Source organism: Neovison vison, chromosome 6, assembly GCF_020171115.1.
Source record: "Neovison vison isolate M4711 chromosome 6, ASM_NN_V1, whole genome shotgun sequence".
NCBI lineage: Eukaryota > Metazoa > Chordata > Mammalia > Carnivora > Mustelidae > Neogale > Neogale vison.
The window spans coordinates 22,451,068-22,475,676 of NC_058096.1; the positions used below are offsets into that span (position 1 = coordinate 22,451,068).

Genomic DNA, 24,609 nt, shown 5'->3' on the forward strand with positions numbered 1-24,609 from the left:
CCTTTTATTTAGTGTACTCTGTGCTTTTTAAAAAGCTGGCATGTTCTTTTAGGAAGGGCTTTGTTGGCTTCCAATTACGCTTCTTGAAAACATAACAGATCAACAATGCCTATTCAATTCTAGCTGAAACCCCCCAGTGAAAATGATATTCCTCCTTCAGGTTAGTTTCCTGTTTCACCGTGTAAAGACAATGTATCAAGATGTATGAAAATTAAAGCCTTGAAGAAGAATTTATAGTTATTTTGGAATGAATGAAACAGCACTGCTCATAAGCCTATGTAGTACATTACTCATAACAGAAATTATTAAAAACAGCACTATATAAGTCCTTCTTAGAAAGTCAATGGAAACAACATGAAAAAGATTAATCACATGCTCCATGAATATTGATGCAAATCAAGGACTTGCTTTTAATCCAATAGCCTATAGATTACATTTCAAATAAGAATTCTTGTGTGCAACCTAATTGATATACCTACAATTGTTTTCTTAAATCACTTAAATACCATTATAGCACACATATTAAGACAGAGATAGTTTACTTACTGAATTTTATTTTGTACAATCAGGGAATAGAGTGAAATTTGCATTTTATAATTCACTTGTAACATGTACTTTACTATTATTGAATTGATTGCTTTCAGTGTTTGAGGTTTTTGTGCCTCAATAAAAACTGCATGGCACACATTGGTTTTGAAATATGTAAGTTATTATGTAATAATATAATGGTTTTTTAAGTTTCTATATAACTGAAATTCATATAAATTTCAATACATGTACTTTGTATTATTAAAACTTATTTTCTTTTATTTATAGCAACAGACTATTTTAAAGCTCTTTTTCAAACATGAATTTGATTGGGACACAATATGATCACTTTTTTTGCATTCTAGTTTTATACAGGCATGCAGTTACTATACAACTAAACCAGTCACTCATAATTCATTTACTATCATTATCGTAAAAATGTTCTTCAAAAACAAAGAAACAAAAACTTGCTGAGAATGTATTATGCAACCCAGATCAGGCCAAAAATATGTTCCCCAATTCTCAAGTATTGCTAAAAAATAGTAAGGTGAAGCTTTCAAGCAGAAGGGATTCTCTGCTGCCAATATTTAAGATGTTCCTCTGCCAACCCAATTACTTCCTTGAGAGGAAAGAAAAAAAAAATGCAGAAACTCACAGAAGTTAAAATTAGAATGAGTAAACTCAAAAGCAGAATGGCCAATTTGTTATTCAAAGTAACTAATTACTTTTTGATATAAATGGGTTAGTAGTTCCTTACCTTATCGCACCTCTAACTATCATTGGACCCTAGGGAACTACCCTTCCTTCCTTAAGTGCAGACTTCCCTTGGCTTTCAGGGATACTCTCCTGGATGGATACTCTCCATACTCTCCTATTTTTAATTCCAGTGTCTCTTTCCTGACTACTTTTTAGTCTGCGTTGCAGCTTCCTCTCTCCCTGGGGACCCCTGGTTTCTGTCATGGATGCAACCAATGCACTCTGCTTAAGACACCCTCATCCCCTCCCATACTAGCAGCTGCGATCTCTAGTCACTCCTCCTCCAGGCAGGACACCTCTGTCCTTGGAGAGCTATGGAACCAGATATGGCTCTTTCAGGGCATGCCCATTTGATGTTTCTCAAACCAGCGTGTGCAGATCCGAACATACAACTCCCTCACCCAGCATGACCGGCTCTACTCCACGGTCTCCCCCTCCGTGAATGGTACAGATTCTTTCTCATGCCCCATGCTGGACTACATCTTCAGTTTGAATCAGTTTTTGAACATTTACCTGTTTATAATTTAAATGATGGTAAATGTCAGTTTATCATTGTGTTCAAAATTATCACCTTCAACGTCTAGCAACTGTGTTTCCAAGGACGTCTCTGCTCTCTGCTTCACCTATTTGCAGTCTTAGTCATGCTGCTGAGTTCGAGGAACACTAAGGGGTGTCTCTGGATTTCAGAAACAACAATCACATTCAGGGTGAATGTGACCGAGAAAGATTCCCTGACTCTGCAAAAGCCATCAGCATTATGTGATTCCCTATGTTCCTCTAGCAAAGTCCCATTGCAGATGCAGAAATTATTTCTTTGTGTAGCTAAGAATGTTTTTTTTAAAAAGCAAACTTTTAATTCTCACAAAAATTTCATGAAGATTTCATATCCCCCCTGCTCTATAATAATGAATAACATTGTATTGATTTCTGAATAAATTCCCTGCCTTTCTAAGACATCACTTTTCTGTCTGAGCACACTTCACAATTTGGATACCATTAATTTGACTTCCAATTAATCTGAATTACTGTCATTTCCATAAGTACCGTCCACAGCCCTGCCTCAACCTTTCCCCCTTTCCCCCTTCCATATATACATGGCAGGATTCTCTCATCATTCCCTTAATTTATTGGGAAAATATCAAATTATGTTAAAAAAATTACTATTGTATATAATTATTAAATGTACTACTTTGAAGTCTGTACTTTTCCTAGGACACACTACTTTTTCTAATCTTATTAGAACTTCAGAATTCACCCTGTAGGGTGATATTATAGTTGGACAAATGTGAGAACATTTTTATTTTTATGGTACTTTATGTTAAAGTCACCTGGACTAGTACCAAGGACAGAAACATTATATTCTAATATCTTTAAAGCAAATTAAGTTATAGTGAAATTTAGATGTAGTAAAGGAAAAGTATTCCTCCAGCTATTACTTTGAGTTAAAAACTTACATTTAGTATCTTTATTAATGGGATAAAATACCATTTTAATGATACAAAATAAATTCTTCACTTTTCTATTAGGAAAAATACCATTCTTTCACAGAATTGAAAGGCAAATATAGTCCTTTGAAAATAAACAGGTCCTCATGTTATTAACTATTATAAATGATATGGTATTTGTCTTACAAAAATCTATTGGTGTCTATAAAATTAGTATGATATTAGTAAAGATGTTGGAATTGAAAAGTTATTTTCAATGTATCTGGAATTATTAACAGGAAGAACAGAATTTCTTTGGGAAGGTGTGTGATTCCCTGGGAAATCATAAGTCATTTTCAGACTTGACATTGGCTCTATAATAATTATAACATTCATTTGTCTCAAATGCTTACACTAGAAGACCAAAGTCATTCCCTCTCATATCTGACATTTCAAAGGACATCTTTCTCTTTGTGCTACAAAAAAGCATTACACATTTCTGAAAGAAAATTAATTTATATCTTGGCTTTGATTCACCACCTACCGAAGATTCATTTAAGACATCTGATATTTGATTGAGACAGGTTAATGGGGATATTAGCTGTCCATCTAGTATTTTCAGGTTCTATCAATGCATTAGGTAAGATGATTAGAAAGTAAAGTGCCTGACTATACATTATTACTCCAATCCTTTACAGAAAGGCACTTTTTGAAATTTGATTTAATGTTATATTTTTGCCTTTCCAGAAGGTCAGTTTAAGAACTGTTTATTGAATAGTATTTCAATATTTTTATAAAATGGTTATTTATAGAGTTTATTGAAAAAATGGTCATTTATAGAGTTTACTGTCCTTCCAAGAATCACTTGATGAAATACCTATATGATAACTACCTTCTGGAGTTTAGTTCCAACACAAATATTGCGTTGCCCCTTTTAATTGTGGGACATTTGAAATTATACAAGGTATCGTGTTTATAGGTTGTTTTTGTGACTTGACCTGACTAGACATTTACTGCCAAGTTTAGAACCCACTTGTTGGACATAACACATTTGAGGTGACAGTATTCCCCATCTTTCTTCTTCATACCGTTGTCATTGACCTCTTTGGTCTTTTGGGAGATTGGTGAATCCTGTCACTTAGTTACTCAGCAATTTTTTTCTTGTGCAATTATTTTACAAGAAGCACCTAGGCACTGGGGATACACATTGAGCAAATCTGAACAATTTTTACCTTTTGGTAAATAAAAGTTCAGGAGATAATAATTTTTAAAAAATAATACAAATAAACTGAAAAGTACCATGTAGGAATACCAAAGTTTCATCTTGGGGGTGAGTCAGTGGAGAGGTGGGGTAGAGTTAGAAGAATGTTCCTGATAAACTGAGGTATGTATTATGACCTGAAAATCGTGAAAGAGGAGCAGGTTTGTGAGAGAATTCCAAGCCTATACCCCCAGAAGTCATATGAAGGAACTGAGAGAAACAGGCAGGCACAGAGAAGAGAGTCAGAGCACATGGGATCCCCTGATGTTGGATAGGCAAGCAGAGACAGCATGCCGAACCCTAGACGAATACAGACATACAGAAAACATGCACCCCTTGATTATACATTTTGGTTGCTTTTTTGTAATGATGTTATATCTCTACTGGCTGTAAATTAAATACAACTTCAAATACATAGCAGTAATGTCAAAGCATAACCACTAATTAAATGAACTTTCCAAAGGTTACTGGCATTAATTCACCCAAACTAACCTCTCAAAATTGTGTTAACATTGTGTTAAGTTGAATAATTTCTGCAAAAAATGTCAACAGATTCTCTTCCTTTCCTTATAAGATTCCTATCCTTACTCTTAGCATTAATTTCTCTTTGCTCTGAGCTTGCTCTCAACATCTTAATTTTCTTCCTATTTTGATTACCTAACCTGAACTTTTGTACAACTTCCTTCTTCCTAGCATTGCAAATTCATGTAAGGAAGAGTAACATGGACAATGTAACTTCTTAAGTTACATAATTTTTCCCTATTCTAGTGCCCTCTTCCTCTTTGTACATAGCGTCAATAATTTACTCAACAAGTAGGAACTGAATAAAACACTGATAACAGGTAACAATGATTGTTGGTGGTATTTTAAATGTTTTACATTTATTAGTTCACTTAATCCCAGTTGATCCCAGTGATACTACTATGAGATTTGGACTAATATTACTCACACTTTAAAGATGAGGAAATTGAGGAACAGAAACATTAAATATCCAGACTCCACACGGCTTACAAATGATAGCACTGGATGTCGAGGCTGTCTGGCCCTGGAGTTCATATTCGAAATTACTTTCCCTCTGTGACCCATCACCTGAGCCATAACTGCGTGGTTGATCTACATATCTAATCGAAGCTATGTGATACACACTATGTTGGTTTCTGAGGACAGAACAATGGATCAGAAAGGCAAAGACTTTAGTCTCATAGGTCAAAGGGCTTAGAGGAAAGAGATGAAAAATCATAATACATGCTGGAATGAAAGAAGTTCGGGAAGCACAGAAGACAGTCTACGGAGGTGGGAGATGATGTCTTGCAGGTATCTCTGTCTAAACTGAGACTGAAAGATAAGTAATTATGATAAGTCAGGCATCAGACCAGCTACATAATTTGCCGGACCTGCTCCAAAATGAAATATGGGGTCTATTGTCCAAAACATATTGTGAGTTTCAAGGCAACCACAGCAATAGATTGAAGCAAACGCAGGGCCATTCCGAGTGTCAGGCTCTATGCAACTGTGCACGTACTACATTCACGAAGTCAGCTCTGCTCAAGCAAAAAGGAAAGGAAAGGAGGACGGAAATGGGAACTGCATAGGCCTAAACGAGAAGGGAAAACGGCACATTCAAAACAATGAAAGAAGCTCTTGAGAACTGGAATATTCAATATAAAGTTGAGGGGTAGGACATAAAGTGGCTGGAGAGGGACAAGGCTGCTCTAATGAGCTTCAGAGGTCAAGGGAAGACCAGTAAGAACATGAAAAGATGCTCAATGTCATTAGCTACCATAAAAATGTTAATCCAAACCACAGTACCACTTCACGTCCTCTGGGCTTGTGTAATCAAAAAGAGATATAATAGTGTTGGTGAAGCTGTGGCCTAAGTGGCACTTTCATGTACCACTGGTGGTGAGAAGGAAAAATGGAGCAGGTGCTTTGGATAAAAAAATCTCACAGTTATCCAGAATGTTAAACACAGATTTATTATATGACTCAGCAATTATACTCACAAGAGAATTAAAGATATACATGCACACAAAACCTTATACGTGAATGTCCATAATAACATTACTAATAAAACCAAAAAGTTAAAGAACCACAATGTCCATCTACTAATACATGCATAAATAGAATGTGATATATTCATAGAATGGAATATTATATGGCAATAAAAAGAAATTAAGTACTTACACAGGCTACAATATGGATGAACCTTGAAAACATTAGGCTAAGTGAAAATAGCTAGCAACAAAGGGTACATATTGACTGTTTCCATTTATATAAAATTTCCAGAATAGACAAATCTATGGATACAGAAGTTTATAGGTGGTTGCCAAGGGCTGGCAGGTGGTGTGAGGAGATTGGAAGTGATGGCCAAGAAGGGAGGAATTTCTTTTTGAGATGATGAAAATATCCCAAAATTGATTCTGTGGATGATTGCACAGCTCTGCAAATATACTAAGGCACATTTTATTGCACATTTTAATGAATGAATTGCATTTTCTATGAATTATTTGTAAATAAAACTGTTCATAATTAAAGACAAAGGAAGGAATTTAGGTGTTCTAGAAGCTACTGGAAAAGGATATGAAGGGTTGTAGGCCTGCAGGGCAAATGCATTTGCTCTTTGAAGAGATCATTCACCCTGTGGAGTGAAGAAGGAACTCAGGAGGAGGAAGGGTAGCCCAAGGGAAGCATACTGCACTGATCAGGTGCTGGTGAAAGGTGGAGGTAGTGGAGATGGAGAGGAGTGGATACATTCTGGAAATGTCTGAGGAAGAATCAACTGTGTTTAGTAAAATGGCTGAATGAGAAGTGGTGATGAAAGAAAAAAGTAAGAGTATTTCTAGGTTCCTCTCACAGAGCCCCAGATGGTAAATATTATCTATCATTGGTAAACTACTTTATGTTTATAAATTATACATATGTATGTATGTATTCATATTTTATTATATATACCCATATTTTAATAACTTGCATACATTCTGTTTCATATTATATATTCATTACTTTAAAACTGATATTTAAAATTGAAATGTTAATGAATGAAATGTTGATAAAAAGTGGAAGTAGAATAAACTTTTCAGAGATTTCAATTTTAAAATATTATATAAGCTGGGTTGCAACTAACAATTGTCAAAATGATGGTTTTCAGATTGTGACCTGCTTATTTGATGTTAATGCCTGGGTGTGTTGCCAACTTGAGTATAACACAGCGGTTAAGACTGCAGAATCAGACTGGAAAGTTTACATCCTGATAGTGCCACCTACAACCTTTGTGACCTGAAGTTAATTACATAACTTAGAAGTGCTTCAGTTTCTCTGTATAATGGGTATAAGAATGCAACATTCATATAGTATTGCTGTGCAGATTAAATGAGTGAATATTTATAGAGTTTGGGACTTGTTAGTACATGATAAATAAATTACATAAAACACCTTATATCCAGATCTAAGTCATAAATATATAAGCTTATATATATCCATTTCATTGTGATAGCTAAAGGCATTCTACTCTCACAAAGAAATAGTAAGTCTCCTATCTTCTTTTTACCCACCAGTGCATTACTATTGATGGACTTTTTTCACAATCTCATGAACTGCATCCTAATTATTTATAATATTTTGTCAATGAAAAATATGTAGTATAGTCAGTAAAGAACAAAATTAAAGTTAGGATGAAAAAACTACTATAGGAGAGTAAAATTCCTACTGATAAATGATAAAACATTTCACACATAAATAATTAAATTACTGAATAATGGGATTTATATTTTATTATATCCATAATGCTATTAATAAAACTCTAGATATTGAATTTGTCTGTAATTTCCATTACATTTTTGGGTGGCTTGCTTTGTATTCCTGACTTTGCTCTTCATCAGGATGACCTTCCTGTCCAAAGACCATGACTTTGGTGTCAGGGGTCAGTCTTGTAAGTGTTACATTGATACGAACTCTATGATACCATTCAGTGGTTTTCAAATTTTAAGATTCTAATGATTATGCACCACCTCCTTCAAATTTACACTAGTCAAAGTCATTTAAAGTAACCTGACCCCATGTCTGTAATATTACAATTACTTATTATGGCTACTCATTGTGATTGAAGCTCCAAGAAAGTAAATCCAAATAAGGAGAATGTGCTTGACCATAATTCTAACATAACTGTTGGCTACTCTGTCTGACAAGACACTTATATTTTTGTGCAATTATGTGTATAATTTTCATCTAAAGATAATAAAACAAAATATTGAATATCAGGGTTGTTCAGAAAATTCAGAACACATGAAATTAAATAATAAGTATGGGCTAGAATGGAAATTCAAGACTTAGAAAATAGAACTGATTCAAGATCTCAAGCTATGTAAAATTCTGGTGTTTTCTTCAAGGTTAAGAAACCAAGAAAAATAGGATGGTCACTACCTTTTCTGGATTCCCATTTTTTCTGTGTATCCTTCATAATGGAAAATAAGAAATGTAAGAACTGCTTATTAAAAAATCAATAAGAAATAAAGAAGCCAAGAAGAAACTCTGATATAAAGATTACATCCTCTATTGAGGTAAAATTTAGTTTCATGTCACACAACCATAAGAAGACAGAAAAGAGATGTGAAAAAATGAGGCCTATTATACTCTAAACCTTCCTAGTCAACATTTATTACAAGATACTCAGTTGTACTGCAATGACTTCTGTCACATAACTAAACTTAACTTGTGAACATTGATATCATGTTATTATATCATACTGCACTGGAAGTAATGTGAGTAATCACTAATATGCACAGATTCCATGATTAATAGAGGGATGAAGAATCCATAGGTGACCTGGTTTCATGTTTTTTTAATCCAAAATTTAAATGTTTTGCTGTTTAGCACAAAGATAGCCCACTGGAAACAGATGAAGCACAATATTAAAAATAATAGAATTGGAATCATATAATATTAGTAACTATTACAGGTGAGCAATAGACATGAGATTTAATTTTACTATAATCGTCTGTCTTTGCTTTTAATTACATCATATATTTTACCAAAGAAAATTTTAAACAGCATAGTCAAGATGGAACTTTCCTTTAGACCATTTCCTAGACTGTTACAACAATGTAGAGATCTGAACCCAAGGTCAAGTCTATGGCCTGCTGCTTCAACCTGCTTAAAAATCCATAAAGTTCTTTAACTGAAAGGCACTGAGATTTAAATGTTATTGACTTTCCTCGAGCTATCACAGTACAAGTTATCTAATACACAGTATTTACTCTCTGTTGCTTCTTCCCACGTCTGGTTAGAATCATATAAGATTATGCAAGTTCGGTTCTAGGTACATGAGAAATGTTAATAATCAGTTATGTAACCAGTTTAAGAAGTATGGTAATCCAGCTCAAAATGTAGACATAAAAGAAGTTTTAAAAGCAAGAAGCACAACACTAGGGAGTAGTACAATGATGTTATACAAAGTGCTTAAAAAAAGTACCTGTTATATACTATATTTTCAAAAAGCACTAGCTATAATCAGGCATTATACTTTTCCATTAATATATTGCTATATAAATCCATGCAAGATATTCATTATATAATGGAATTTTTTACACTTTTAGAAACCAAAAATAATTTGGGAACATTTTTTCTTTGTTTTATCTAATGGGACAAATAAGTCTTCTTCAGTCCATATTTAAAGAAAAAAATAAAAGACTACTCAAAGAACATATTAGTCTGCTCCTGTCTGTATTCATTTGAATAAGTTATACTGTTCTCTGATTTCACTAATCTTTTCTTCTGTAATATCTAATCTGCTGTTAATCTTATTTTTTTACTTCAGACATTTTTTGAACTCTAGAACTGTCATTTAATCTGTTTATAACTTTATGTCTCTCTTTATTATGCTCTTGCTTTCTCTTATGCAGTATATATATTATATGTAAAAAATACATATGTGAATGTTCTTATCTACTAATATCATCTCCTATGTCATTAATGGATCTGTTTCTATTGATTGATTTGTTTTTCCTTACTATGGGTTATATTTCTGTGCATCTTGCATATCTCATAATTTTTGACTGGGTGTCAGATTCTGAGTGCTCTATTTTTCTTTTATTCCTTTAAATATGTGTGGTCTCTTCTCTGAGACACTATTAAATTCCTTGAAAACAATTTTATTTTTCTGAGAATTTTAAATTTTGTTGGGCGAGTTGGGAGAAATCTTCAGTTCAGGACTAATCTGGTCACATTACTAAAGGAACATTGTTCAGTGTTCCAGTGGTTCTTTCTATGACTGTGAATAGTCTCTTCCCGCACATACACTTACCGGTATTCAGTTGAAGAATCCAGGGGAAAATGCCGAAGATCTCTGGACCGCTCTCTGTGCAAATTCCTCTCTTCTCCACAGAGCTCTCTCCTCTCTAATACCCCATACTAAGAATTCTAGCACGTGGATCACTCAAATTCCGAACACTGTCCCCTCAACTAAGAGAAACAACCAGACTATTCGTCCCTTTGCCGTAGCCTGGAAACTCTCTCCAGACATTATGCTTGAGCAATCACAGGACTTACATCATTTGTTTCTCTTCTCTCAAGGATCAATGTGCTGCCCATAATGTCATAAATTGTGTTTGTTGTTGCTGTTGTTTAAAGCCAGAGTGTAAATCAAGCCCTGCTTTATCCATTATAAAAGAGAAGCTCTAACAAGTATTTTATTGAGAGAGAGAATGGGGGGAAGGGCAGAGACAGAGGGAGACAAGCAGACGGCTCACTGAGTGGGGAGCCTAACTTGGGGCTTGATCCAAGGACCCTGAGATCATGACCCGAGCAGAAATAAAGAGTTGGACCTTTAACCGACTAAGCCACCCAGACACCCCCACAAGTATGTTAAGTTGCTACTAATTCCATACTTAACATCAGAAAATGCAGTGCGTTTACCCTCTAGGGACCACTTTCTGTCATAGTTACGAGAATTCTTAGGTACACAACACACCGCTTTCAACCCCATCTTTATCGGACTGATACCACAAGTTAAAAAGCACTTGACTGGTAGGAGCTAAAGTGGCAGAGTTGTATGAGGACCCTGGGCTGGTCTTGTCCTTTGAACACAGTTAGATAAATAACAAATCATTCTGTGTACCCAAGAACCTGGTCTGAGGTCTGACAGAACAAACTGCACAACCAGAGGTAGAGAAGAGGTCACACCGTGGAGGTGCAGAGACGTGATTTGGGGGAGAAATCACAGGTGCCACGGAGGAGAGTGAGCCTTGATCACAGAGAGCGGAGGAGAGAGAGAAAGAGAGAGGACGAGGAGCACATAAGGGATTGCATAAGGAAACCGCTTCCCCAAAGCCACTGACTGGGAAAATGAGCGGAGCTGAGGCTCCAAGACTGAAGTTTTAGAGGTATGCAGCATGGCTGGTGTGGAGCCCCGAGGGCACTGCAGTGCTCCCCTGGAGGAGGAGGATAGCCCTCCTCTCTGAGAATGTCCTGGACATAATGGGAGAGATGGTTCCCCCTTCTTGGAGCACACACATCTGGGAGAGGTGGCATTGCCTCTCTGGGGACAAAAGAGTCAGTCAGCTACACCATTGCTCTCCCCCACCTCTCAGTAAGCAGCAAAACACCAACCCTGGTTGCTTAAACTGCTTACACCAAGTCCTGCTCCCTGAGCTCTGTGGGTTCTGCTTTTCTTAAGCAAGTGTGCCTGAGAACCAGCACAGCAGGCCCATCCCCCACAAAAGCAGCACAACACTCCCCTCTCTCCACACCATGTTCCCCCCTCACACTACCCCCTCCTCACACCATTGAGTAGACGTATCGTATCTACTGACCACAGAGCTCTGAAAAGCTTCAGCTCTAGTGTAAATAGCATAAAATCTCTTTTATAACAAGCAGATCAGAACACACCTAGTTAAAACTGGTATTAATTCACTAAGCAAAGGATTATATCAAATCATTTGAATGACTGACTTATGGATATACTACTACTACTTTAGCACTGCATGTCTGTATTATTACATGTCTGGCCAAAGTCCAAACACCTACCACTTCTGGCAAGGAGAAACTCTGGCAAGGGAAACAGCAGCCAAAGCACAGCAGAAGAGTGTCCACAGCACACACCCAAGGCACTCACTGAAGTGCCAGGCCCTTGAAAGTATGTGACTCCTTAAAAAAGCCATTACTCTCAGGAGCAGGAAACATAACAGGCTTTCTGAACACACAGAAGAAGACAGAGACCTAAACAAAATGCCAAGACGAGGAATTCATCCCAGAAGAAAGAAAAGGAAAAGGTCACAGGCCAAGGATCTAATTGAAATAGATGTAAGTAATATGCCTATCTAGAATTTAAAACAATAATCAAAGGATACCTGCTGCACTTGAAAAAAGCAGAGAGGACAACAGGGAGTCCCTTACCACAGAGATAAAATATCTAAAAACTAGTCCGGCAGAAATAAAAAATGCTATTAACTAAGATGTAAAACCAACTGGATATAGTGACCATAAGGATGGAAGATGTGGAAGAATGAGTAGATGAAGTAAAAGATAAAATTATGGAAAATAATGAAGCTAAAAAAGAAGAGAGAAAGAAAAATATTGAATCACGAATATCGACTTAGGGAACGCAGCAACTCCATAATGTATAATAAAATTTGTATCATAGGAAGCCCTGAGGAAGAAGAAAGGGGAAAAGGAGCAAAAGGTTTATTTGAGTAAATTATAGCTGAAAGCTCCCCTGATCTGGGGAAGGAAACAGATATCCACATCCAGGAGGCACAGAGAAATTCCAGCAAAATCAACAAAAGCGGACCAACATCAAGACATATTGTAGTTAAGTTTACAAAATATAGAGATAAGGAAAAAATCCTAAAAGCAGCAAGAGAAAACACATTCAGTTACGAAGTTCGAAACCAGTTAAGAACTTAGTTTATGTCTAAAACATGAGAGTTCATTTACTCTGTGGACATTCGCATTCAACTCTGAAGTTCAATGTATCTATCATTGGAGTCATTGGAGTCATTGGAGTCATTGGAACTGTGATGATACAGGCACAAAATTTTAATAATACAGACATATAATGCTAAAGTAGTAGTAGTAGCATATCCATAAGTCGATCATTCGAATGATTTGATATAATCCTTTGCTTAGAGAAGTAATACTTTGTTTATCTGTAAATTAAAATATACTTAGAGTCAAATGATAGAAAAGGTGATAATTAAGGGGATCCCATGTGCAGTCTGTATAGAAGTAGGAGACAACCAAGCCATTAAATTGCACACTTTTCCTGTGTGAACCATACAGGAGATGCTGGAGGTTTATCAAGGCTTTATCCATCTCTTCCTGTATTACAAGAACATGTGTGGCTGGCTGTTTTGATCAGCACCTTGAGATAGCACTTTACCTATTCACTCACTATTAGTATGCTTTTTAGTACCTTCTCATAAAATTACAACACTCTGCCCTGTAGTATAATTATTTGACCTCCTCTTAAGCCTGCATATTCCAACACACAATTAGAGGCTTGATGAAAACTGGTCCTCATCAATTTTTTGTCTTGTAGCAAAGGTAATATAATTTTCCTGACCGTCTCTGCTTCCTGGGTCTTTAGCTCCACCAGATTTCCCTTTAACGATAATATTCTTAATTTTTTATTATCTAATGATTGATATACATAACTGTAAAGATTGATCACAGACCTGTCTGATCCATATTTTTAGATTGTTTTAGAAAAACACTACATTCATGACTTTAAATATGTATCAAAATATTTTTGATACATATTTATCAAAAAATGTGTTTACCTAGAACATTAATGTTCTAGGTAGATAAAGTGGACACACCACTGAAAAACTTGCAATATCCAAGGATTGATGGAGGAATATGAAATCTTACTTGATTGAAACTAATTGGGATTTAAGAGGAAAAAGGAGAAAACAGAAATTGGAAGAGTAGCCTACCCTATAGAGCCTTGTAGGTCATAGAATGAATTTCCAAATGATACAAGAAAACTACTGGAAGCTTCTGAACAAAAGAGTGATATTATGTGTGTTGTTTCAAGTGGAGCAATCTAGTTATTTTAATGAGACTGATGGGAGGCATGGGGGATGCACTGAGACCTCTTAAAAGGTTATTGTAATAATCTAGACAAATAATTATGATGGCTTGGACCAGAACAGTAATAGATAGGTGTTAAGAAATGATAAAATTTTGAATATACTTAAGATTGGGCTAAAAGGATTTGCCAAAAAAAAAATAAAAATAAAAAAATAAGAATAAGAATATGGATGTAATAATAGACAAGAATCAAAGACAGCTCTAAGAATTTCAGTTATATAACTGTAAAAACCACCGTTTAATGAGGTGGGATGACTGAGGAAGAAGCAAATGTGAAGAAAATGTACAGAATTGTATGGGGGCATTTTCGGTTTAAGCTATTTTTAATATGCAAATGAAGCTGTGTGGTATACCATTGGATGTAGAAGACTAAGGTTCAGTGAAAAGGTCCGTTGATTGAGATTTAGAGCTTAAGGGATCCAAGTGATAATCAAAGCCATGAAACTAGATGAATAAGTCTAGGGACTAAGCATAGAAAAAGGAATTCAAGAATAGGGTCCATCCTGGGGTCCTCCGTCACTTAAAGATCAATTAGAAGGTAAAGACTAATCAAAGAGTACTGAAAGGAGTGAGTGTGTGGCAAAAGAAAAACAAGGAACATACAGAAAGCCAAAGAACATGCTTTAAGCAAAAGAGATAATTTCACTGGTTCACTGCTGTTACTAGGCAGAAAAAAAATTAAAAAAAGAAGAGTGATAATTTGCCATTAAATTTAAGAGGATGGGAGTTACTGGTAAACTTGTCAGTGTAGTGACATGATCAAAGTTTGTATCCAGGAAATAACTAGAGGAAGAAAATTAGATTAATGTTAAACATTTTTCATTTAAATAGGCAGGATGTAGAATCAAATGGTATGTGGAAGCTGTGAGATATCTATCTACCTGCCTATCATCTGACTGTGTCTATGTCATATACATACATATATTCTCATGTATGAAGGGTATGTGTAGTAGGTATGTGTGTATGTTACAGATATACACATCAAATATATATATGTTATATATGATATATACACCATAAAAGAAAAAAAAGATAGAATATTTTTGAAAGGTGACAGGAATGATAAATAAGGTATTGAATAAAAATATTGTTGAGAATAGGGATCTGAATTACTGGACTGATACCCATCATATATTAGAAAGGGTACTACTAGGATTCACATAAAAACCCACACATTTCACTCATGGGTAACATATAGGTTCAGTTATGTATGAGTGTAGATGTAGTAGTAGGAATTTGTTCAAATTTTCTTTATTTTCTTAGTAAAATAGAAGCAGATCATCAACAAACCTTTCGGGATAGAGAAAATTTGCAAATTTCAGGATGGAAGAAATGCATAAGGTAGTTATCTTAACCTGGCCAAGAAAATGGACGAGGAAAATGTGGGATGAATGGTACACAACACAGAGAACACACAGTGAATATGGGCCACAACTTTAAAGAAAGACCTTTCAGAATGATTACAGGCTTTTCTCCTCCAGGTAAGCTCATATGTTCTAACACACTTGTGGAATAGATGTGGAGGTTAATTAAACCATGAGTGGTGTTGTGCCAGAAACATTTCATGAAGCCAAAAAGATTGAGGAGTGCATATGAGGTCATAATTATAATAATAGACAATGAAATTTAGTATGGGGATTTAAAAAGGTGAGCAAAATGGGTGGTCTAGGTCAGGGAAAAACATTGTAGGATCCACAAATATTAGAACTACATTGCTTCTACATATTTGATAGAACACAAATACATCTTTCTTAAATGTAGACGCACTATTAAATATGCATCTAAAAAGGGGCACCTGCGTGGCTCAGTGGGTTAAAGTCTTTGCCTTCAACGTAGGGCATGATTCCAGGGTTCTGGGATCAAGCTCCATATCCGGCTCTCTGCTCAGCAAGGAGCCTGCTTCCCCCCCTCTCTCCCTGCCTGCCTCTCTGCCTACTTGTCATCTCTGTCAAATAAAAAAATAAAACCTTTAAAAAAATGCGTCTAAAAATCTGGCATTTGAGAATAAGAGATTTAGAAAGCTAGATAAGATCTTCCTGTGTATTACCAAGCAACAGTAATGATGCTGCTCCAAAATGTAGATCATGAAAATGCAACATTATAGCCAAGGCTGGTTTACATCGAAAACATTTTTGTCCCACCCCCAATGCCCATCATAACTGCTCAGTAGATGGCAGAACAGAGTTATCATTGAAAACCTTTTTTTAATATATCATTTAAATTTATTACCTGTTAACTCCTCAATCAAGTGCAATGAAGGCATTGCAATAACTATGCTAAGTTTCATTAAAATGTATTCAATTTTATTCATTAATTATTGTGTAGCTAACATTCTTTTGTGCACCTGTTTTTGTCTCATGCTTAAAGTTGACAATGAATTACATCTGATGTATTATTTTTATGCAAGCTGTTTACTAGATGTTTGTTTAAATATTTTCACAGATATGGTGTATCTATTAAATAGGAACTTGAATTTCTTTTTTATATGGATTATTTTAAATTGCACCCAAATGACTACATAGCTGTCATACCTTCATTCCAATTTGCTTCATCTTGTTTCTTGACTTTAGTTAATATTATTCAGAAAATACCAAAGTTACAAATATCAGAAAAATTATTTTAAGTCTACTAATTTTCACTGACATCTTCATTATTTCTTTATAAGCTCTATGATTTTCTATTTTTTCAGGGGATAGCACTAGATTGCTTGTAAGAAGAAATAAGTATCAACTGAAGTCAATGTAGGATAAAGTATTCACAAGAAAAATACTTTCTGCTACAAAGCCGTGGTAAAATTACTTTCAGTGTATAAATAGCACTTTTCCACAAAACAATTCCTGTAAAATTGTGAACTACTATTATATCATCTTACAAACCTGATGACAGTTTCCTTCAAGTGGAAATTCTTATAACACATTTAAAAATATTAGTTCATTAATAAATCATGTTTTTTTAAAGAACGACATATTTATTTTTAAAATATTTCACAGAATTTTCTCAAAAGTAGTTTTTAAAAGGATATGTTGAACTTATGACTTGACTTCTTTGATAATTGTTATTCAAGCTGTGGGCTGGAAAAGAAATTTCAGGAAGCTGTAAATGATTGAAAACCCACCTCTCAGCAAGCTCAGTAGCATCCAGGAAGATTTCCAACCTGCCTAATTATATTCTACCACCTACATCAGATAGGGAATAGAAGTATCCATTTTACCTATTGCCCAGCAGGGACCTATAATATTGCTCTCAGAGCACTAGTATGAAAAAATGCATTAGGAGGACCTTAAAAATGTCATTCAAATACAAAATCCCTCAGAAAAGCCCATTATCTCTACAAAGGGGAAAAAAAATACAGGCATTAAAATCTACAGGTGCCAGGAGTATGTTCTTTGGCACTCTTCTCTACAATCAAAATTTGACTTTTTTCTTCCCAATGTAAAGATATTACCAAAGTAGTCTTAACTTTCCTTATGACTGAGTTATATGGAAAAGCTTTATAGAAGAAGGAGATTGCAAATACACTGCCTCACTATACTAAGCGATTAAAAAGGCATGAACTGAAAATTAGTAAATAATTTTAAAAAGGACTTAGCATTGGAATAAAAACTGTATATTAAAAATGTGTGGTTACCTACTGAATTGATAAAGAGATTTATAAAACAAGGAAATGGTAGAGTTTGATGGGGACTTACTGTATAAACAATGGAGCTGTACCTTTGAAAAATACGGCAATTCACCTGATATGAGAGAGCAGGTAAATGGCAAGTCTCAGAATTGCAATAAAGAATCGATGTTATAACAACTATGTAACACTAGTTCATTAGACTGCATTTTATATGAACTGGGAATACCAAAGCTAACATGGTTAGGAACCCATGGGTTATGCAAATTATTCTTTTACATTATCTTACTCTATGGTTAGCTCTTTGAGATCCTCTGATGCAGTATTACATCAAATGAAGGGATTTCCTTTTGGACACTGATGATTTTGCAAATTACGCTAGAAAAATTCAACAGACTGGGCATTCTCTCATTTGAAATTTAATAATTTCATTATCTGTAATCTCTGATTCATGGAAAGTCTTTGCCTTTTTATAACTTCCCCTCATTTGTCATATGATTATCCACATTAAGCAAATGGCTAGTTCAACTATATGTATGGATGTCTTTAAAATACTTGAATAAATGTATCATCACTGCTCTTTAAATTATTTACTAAAACATTTTATTGATTTTACTTGCCTATTTGTTTTTTACATTGTACGTCTCATCTTGACCTTTCTGTTCCTGTGTTTTTGTATTTGTTTGTTTGTTTTTTGGTCTTGAATCAGACACTAAAAATTGCCCATGACTACATACCAAAATGCATCTTCTAGGTTTGGTGAAAGGTACAAATAAAATTCATCATAAAAGCAGTAAAAATCAGCTGTAAAAAATTTGCCCAGAAGTACAGCTACTTAAAAGATATATAAAAGATACTTATATACTGTCCTTCATACTTAAAGATGATGCTATAAATATGTCATCATACTTTAGTTTTTCATTTCGCTACAGTGTTTATAATAAATTGCTGGTACTTGAAACTCCACAGTCTCTCCTTTTTAAATCCATAATTGTGGATTTGTTGATCTCATTTTGTTAATTTCTATTTAAAGAGGAAAAGGAAATTGAAAATCTTATTTTTTCATTGTAATACAAAAGGTGCTGCCAATTTTACCATTATTTTTCTTTTTGCTTTTGTTTTTAAATCAGAGTCAAGCAATTTTTATCAGCCTGGAGCAACCTGAGTGGAGATATTCTGATGAGAGCAGACCTACTTTCCAACCTGCATGAATACACAGACCAGTCAGAAGGACAAGTTAAACTGGGTCTGTGTTAGCACAGAAAAATATACCAAAGCTATATCTGCAGTCTTGTAAAAGTTCACTTACATACTCAAAATTGGTATTTTGCATGTGAAAATTGCATAATTCAAAATTGCATATTCATAAGGAAAAGACTACTGATTTTAAGTATGCTTTGATTCCATCTCGCCTAAGTTGTATGCACCATAAAGCAGAAAAGTTTTTTTTTTTCAGTGCTGCATTCTTTGTGCCTAACATAGTTCATGCAAACATAACAGCGCTTGGTAGTATTTGTTGATAGTTGTTAAATGAATTTGGGTAAGTGATAAAGAAAACATTAGTCATATAAAATCTTATCACTTTAAAGATTATTTTACTGCTTACATTTTATGAAATTTATCTTTTCAAGAAGTCATATTTGCCTTAGAGTTAAAAAAAAAGAAAAACACAAGAAAAGGTTAATGTAATCTTCACATTTTAAATATAAAAGATCTAAGAATTTTCAACACTGAAAATTTCATGTGATTTTCATGTGATGTGAAACATTCACACCGTTACCTTCTGCCTTTCATTAAAGGGATTTAAATAAATCATTTTTTTAAATGGGAAATTTTTTAGGTCCAAAGATGTACATGGACAATAAGGAATAATATCCTAAAGCATAAATCAATAATCTAATAATGAATACATTTATGTAATAATAAATATATGCTGAGATATTTAAATTGTTATAAAATTTAAAACATCATGTTTTGTTCAAGTAGTTCTGTGACAGAACTCCCTATCTTTATTATTGCCAGAAATCCCTTTGACCTGGTATTTTAGTCTGCAAGAGCATTTTAAGTATCGTCCAGATCACAGTGCCTAAATACATGGAGAAAACTGTTCACCATTTCTGCACTGTTGTGATAGAAAGAAGCATTTCAGTACAACTATTGCTTCAGTACATGTATGTGCAAAGCTAAATGTTAAACTATTCATGCTTAGTAATTTTTTAATCTTAAAATTCATTTTAAATAAATCGTTGTGAAGTAACAAAAAGCTATATAGACTTAAAATATGAAAATTAATGTAGAATCAGGTTGCTCTCTTGGACACAGATACAGTTTTCAAAATGAATGTAAAAGAACAGAAAATCCTATTTTTTTAATCACAAAGTTTTGAACTGGTTTAAACTCAGACCATGACTAGAATGTGATGTTTCACTGCAGCAAAAATAGGAAGAAATTGTTTTTGAGGTTAACCACTCTGCTTTATGTATTGAGTTTATTGGCATCATTTTGAAAGGACCATTTGGTATTAAGGACTGAAACTAAATGAGGTTCTGTTACTAGGATCTGTAATCTCTTTAGCCTTTCATTAATAATGAAACACATTTATTTACTGGAAGGAAGTGCCTGGTCCCATCAATAGGAGGACAGAGAATGGCTTTCTGTCCTAATCGGAGTATGTCTGAATGTACTACAGTGCCCAAAATTTCATAACTAAATTTTGTAGCATGATAATTCAAAGTATGTTTGAAAAGCAGTTATTTTAAAAGTATGATCTGTGTACATGCTATAGCTGTACATAGCTCTTTCAGTTATTTACTAACTGAAATCATTTACTAATGTATAGCTATAAGAGCTACCCATAGAGTAAGATATGCAAAAGAATAATTTGTAAATGAATATGTAAAAGAATAATTACCCATAGAGTAAGATATGTAAAAGAATAATTTGCATGCTAGCTTTAATATGACTTTGAAAAACAATTTTTTATAGTTTTATATTTATTTAATGACATTTAAAAGTATAACTAGTATACTGATTCCACTGGTATTTTTGGGCAGGATTAGAATAAACTGAAAACTAATTCATTTAAAAAAACTATATAACAGGAAACACATGACTACAAAAGAGAGGATGTCAATCAAAGAATGACAATTATCATATGGTTTCACTCACATGTGGAATTTAAGAAACAAAGTATCATAGGGGTAGGAAGGGAAAACTGAATGAGAAGAAATCAGAGAGGGACACAAACCATGAGAGACTCTTGATTCTGGGAAACAAACTGAGGGTTGCTGGAGGGAAGGTGGGTGGGGGAATGAGTAACTGGGTGATGGCGTTAAGCAGGGCACCTGATGTGATGAGCACTGGGTATTATATACAACTGATGAATCAGTGAACACTCTATCTGAAACTAATGATGTACTATATGCTGGCTAATTGAATTTAAATTTAAAAAAGGAAAAAGTGAGGAAGCTGTCAAATGACTGAAGCTTGAGAAATTCTGCTTTAAGACAGTTATAACTTATCGCAACACATTTCAAATACTTCTTATTCAATGTAGGGTGGGATTAATTTCTAGTAGAGGAAGGCCTATAATTTACTATGCAGGACAAGTACAACAGGAGTAAAATAATTATAGATTCTGTATCTTAAAAGAGTAGATAAGTGGCACATGTGAGATGTCATCTCCCAGACAAAATTATAAGCACTTTGTAATTATTATATAAAACATTCTATTCATATAGGCAGGTTTGCAAGCTGTTATATTTACCATTTTGTAAGAATTCTAGAAGTAAAAATCACTCCCCGTAGATCTTTTTACTTACATTTACTCTTAAAATAACAAGTAACAATATTTCTTTAAACATGTTTAAAGGACGCCAGGTTTATCAGATGACTGTGAAGTCCTAGTTTGGAAAAAGAATGCACAAGGCACTGCGAAGTAACTTTGCTTTGTGGAGTGTGGCATTTTTTTCCTCGCATTTTAATGATCTGTTTAGCCTTTCTTACAACGTGAAAGAGTCTATTTAGAATCAATATTTATCACTATGTAATGTGGGAGGTCTACATGGGCCCAAAAGAAGGCAAAACATGAATCACTTCCTAGAGAGGAAAATTTTGGTGTGGGAGAGAAGACAGAGAGGAAAATAATCTGTGACATTTCATGTCTCATTAAAAGAAGGACCAGCCTTTCTTTAGCATTGGAATCTATCTTCACCCAAGATAGAAAGTTTGAGCTCTCATCTACGCTTCCCTGCAGGGATAGAGATTGACATCAAACATACAGTGAGTGAGGTGAATACTCAAATGCAGATGCTGGACACTGTCAACTTCCATGAGGAATGTGATAATAGTTACAAGATCTGGAACTGATATTGCTAGAGGTGATTTTATAGTAAATTCTACATACAGTTATCATGGAAGCACAATCTATAACAGCTGTTACACCATCCTATTGTTCTTGTGTTATTCATACAGAACATATGACCATGCTCAGAGAATTTATTTATCTGGTTCCCTTTGTGACAGCAGTCATCAACAGGGAATCCATATGATCATTTTTTCATGCATAAAATATCTGAAGACTGGATATATCCAAAGACAAGAGAAAATAACACTTTTAAAATGTTTGATTTGTGTCTAGGATATTGTTATATGGACTTTCATTTCATCTTCAGAAACTTTTTTTAGGGATATCTTATTATCCTGATTCAGACATGCAAAAACTGAGGTCAGATATAAGAAGTAATATAGTGAGTGATACACCAAAGTGTCAAAGGGACAAAGTGACAGAATTAGGATTAAATGTTGACTTGTGTGACATTTTGCATGACTTCCAATACCTATAATCTTATATATACTAACATTTATTAATAAGAATTATAAGAAGGAATGATCTAAAGAAACTGGTTCAAAATAGATGACAGATGGGGTGCCTGGGTGGCTCAGTGGGTTAAAGCCTCTGCTTTCTGCTCAGGTCATGATCTCAGGGTCCTGAAATCGAGCCCCACATCGGGCTCTCTACTCAGCAGGGAGCCTGCTTCCTCCTCTCTCTGCCTGCCTCTCTGCCTGCTTGTGATCTCTCTCTGTCAAATAAATAAATAAAATCTTAAAAAAAAAATAGATGACATATATTAATGCCAGGCACTCTGTCAAACACTGTAGAAACTTAATCTTACATAATTAGTAGATCAACTCTGTGAAAAAAGAACAGGTTTTTTTTTTTTTAAATAGAGATTTTAGTATAAAAAATTAGATTGCTTAGTTTGTTAATTAAAAAACAATTTATAACTTTCAATTCATGGTTGTTTTATATTCTAAAACAGTAGCTTTGGTTTTGTCCTAAACTCTATTATATAACATTTAAATATTATTAAGATTGTATGTATAGTATCCATTTAATGAAGAAGCTAGAGATTTCTGATTTTTATAAACAATTGTATTTTAAGATGACTCCAAAATAAATTGCTAATATTAATCTGTAAGTGTAATGAATTTCTGGATAACCCTGGTAAATCAATATTTTTAGAGAGAATCATAAATAATACTTAAATTGCACTAAAGTGTCTAGAAATTTCAATTAAATGGGTAACTAAAAGTGAAAAATGTGAAATTTCTTTAACAATAAAATGATGGACAAAATGTTATTTTGAAATAACAATGAATACTAAGAAAATATTTTTGAAGCAAGTGAATACTCTTTTTCTTACATATTATACATATTTCTGAAATTTTCTGAAGTTGTTAAAATTTCATACACTATTTTAAATGTAGATAAGATGCATTATAGTGGGTTCGATGAAATAGTCATGAGTTTAAATGTATTTAAGGACCCCATTTTTTGTTGTGATTTCTGAAGGATGCCATATTATGCAAGGATATTTTATGGTATACTAATATACATAGTTCAGTTGTTCTACAAAACTATAGATACAGAAAACATACACATGTGAGCACATTTGAAGTGCCTCGTGATGTCCCCTTTGCTGAGCCTCTGCAAATTCCTGATGCACAAAATCATAAACAAAAGAAAATGGCTGTTTTGTTCCACTTTGTTTTGGGGCCATTTAGCATGGAGTAAGAATATCAGAAGTTAAGTTGTGAAAATGTATATACAGTGCTTATTAAGATGTTATTAACATAAGGCTATTTTGGGCAATAAACACTTCTCATGGATTCCTAACATTTATTCCATGGGAAGGGAACTTGTGAACATACCAGTTCTGGACTTTCCAACTCCTTAATTACTCTTCCCCATGAGAACCAGGCAGATGTTTGATGGGTAACTATGAGGATATCATACTGATCATACTGAATATGTTTTTCTTAGCTGCTCTCTTATTTTCAGAAAGGACCTTCCTGTAGAGAGACCAGAGGTTCTCCCTTGCTTTCAGCCATGATGGTAACCTTGGCAGTGATATCTGCTCTCCCACAGTGGGGGGCTACAGGGTCGAATGCTACTCAGGACTGTGCTGGGTAAGACTGTTTAATTCTCTGGTTCGGTATAAGAACATTCACTTACCCGCTGGTTTAAGTCGCATGACATTTTATCTCTATTTATTATTATTTTTTGTCTTATCTAGTGATTGAGAATTTAGGTAGGGAAAGGGGATATTATTAATTGAGACCCCATCATTTGTAAATCTAGACTGATGAACATAACTGCTAAGTGCACTGCCGTATTTTTGGATTAAGTTTTTAGTATGAGCACATTACACTGATGCTGTTTCACTATGACCTACAGAATGAGCAGTTTCATCAAAACATTGATAGTATATACATGACGGGAAGTTTTGATTTGTTTTGTTCCATATTTCCCAAGCTTCTATCAGGTGCCAAGTAATCTGTTAAGAGCACTTTTCTGTTGACAGGATTAGCTGTTAAATTTCATGTGACTTAAGAGTCTTATTTTCCAGAGTATGGCCTGAAGTCAATCCATA

At 34.4% G+C, this 24,609-nt stretch overlaps 1 protein-coding gene across 2 annotated transcripts in view; it reads right to left on the reverse strand.

The window, feature by feature from the left end:
- The window catches only part of NCAM2 (neural cell adhesion molecule 2), a 524,714-nt gene that overhangs the window by 140,541 nt on the left and 359,564 nt on the right, over positions 1–24,609 (reverse strand). The window lies entirely within an intron of this gene.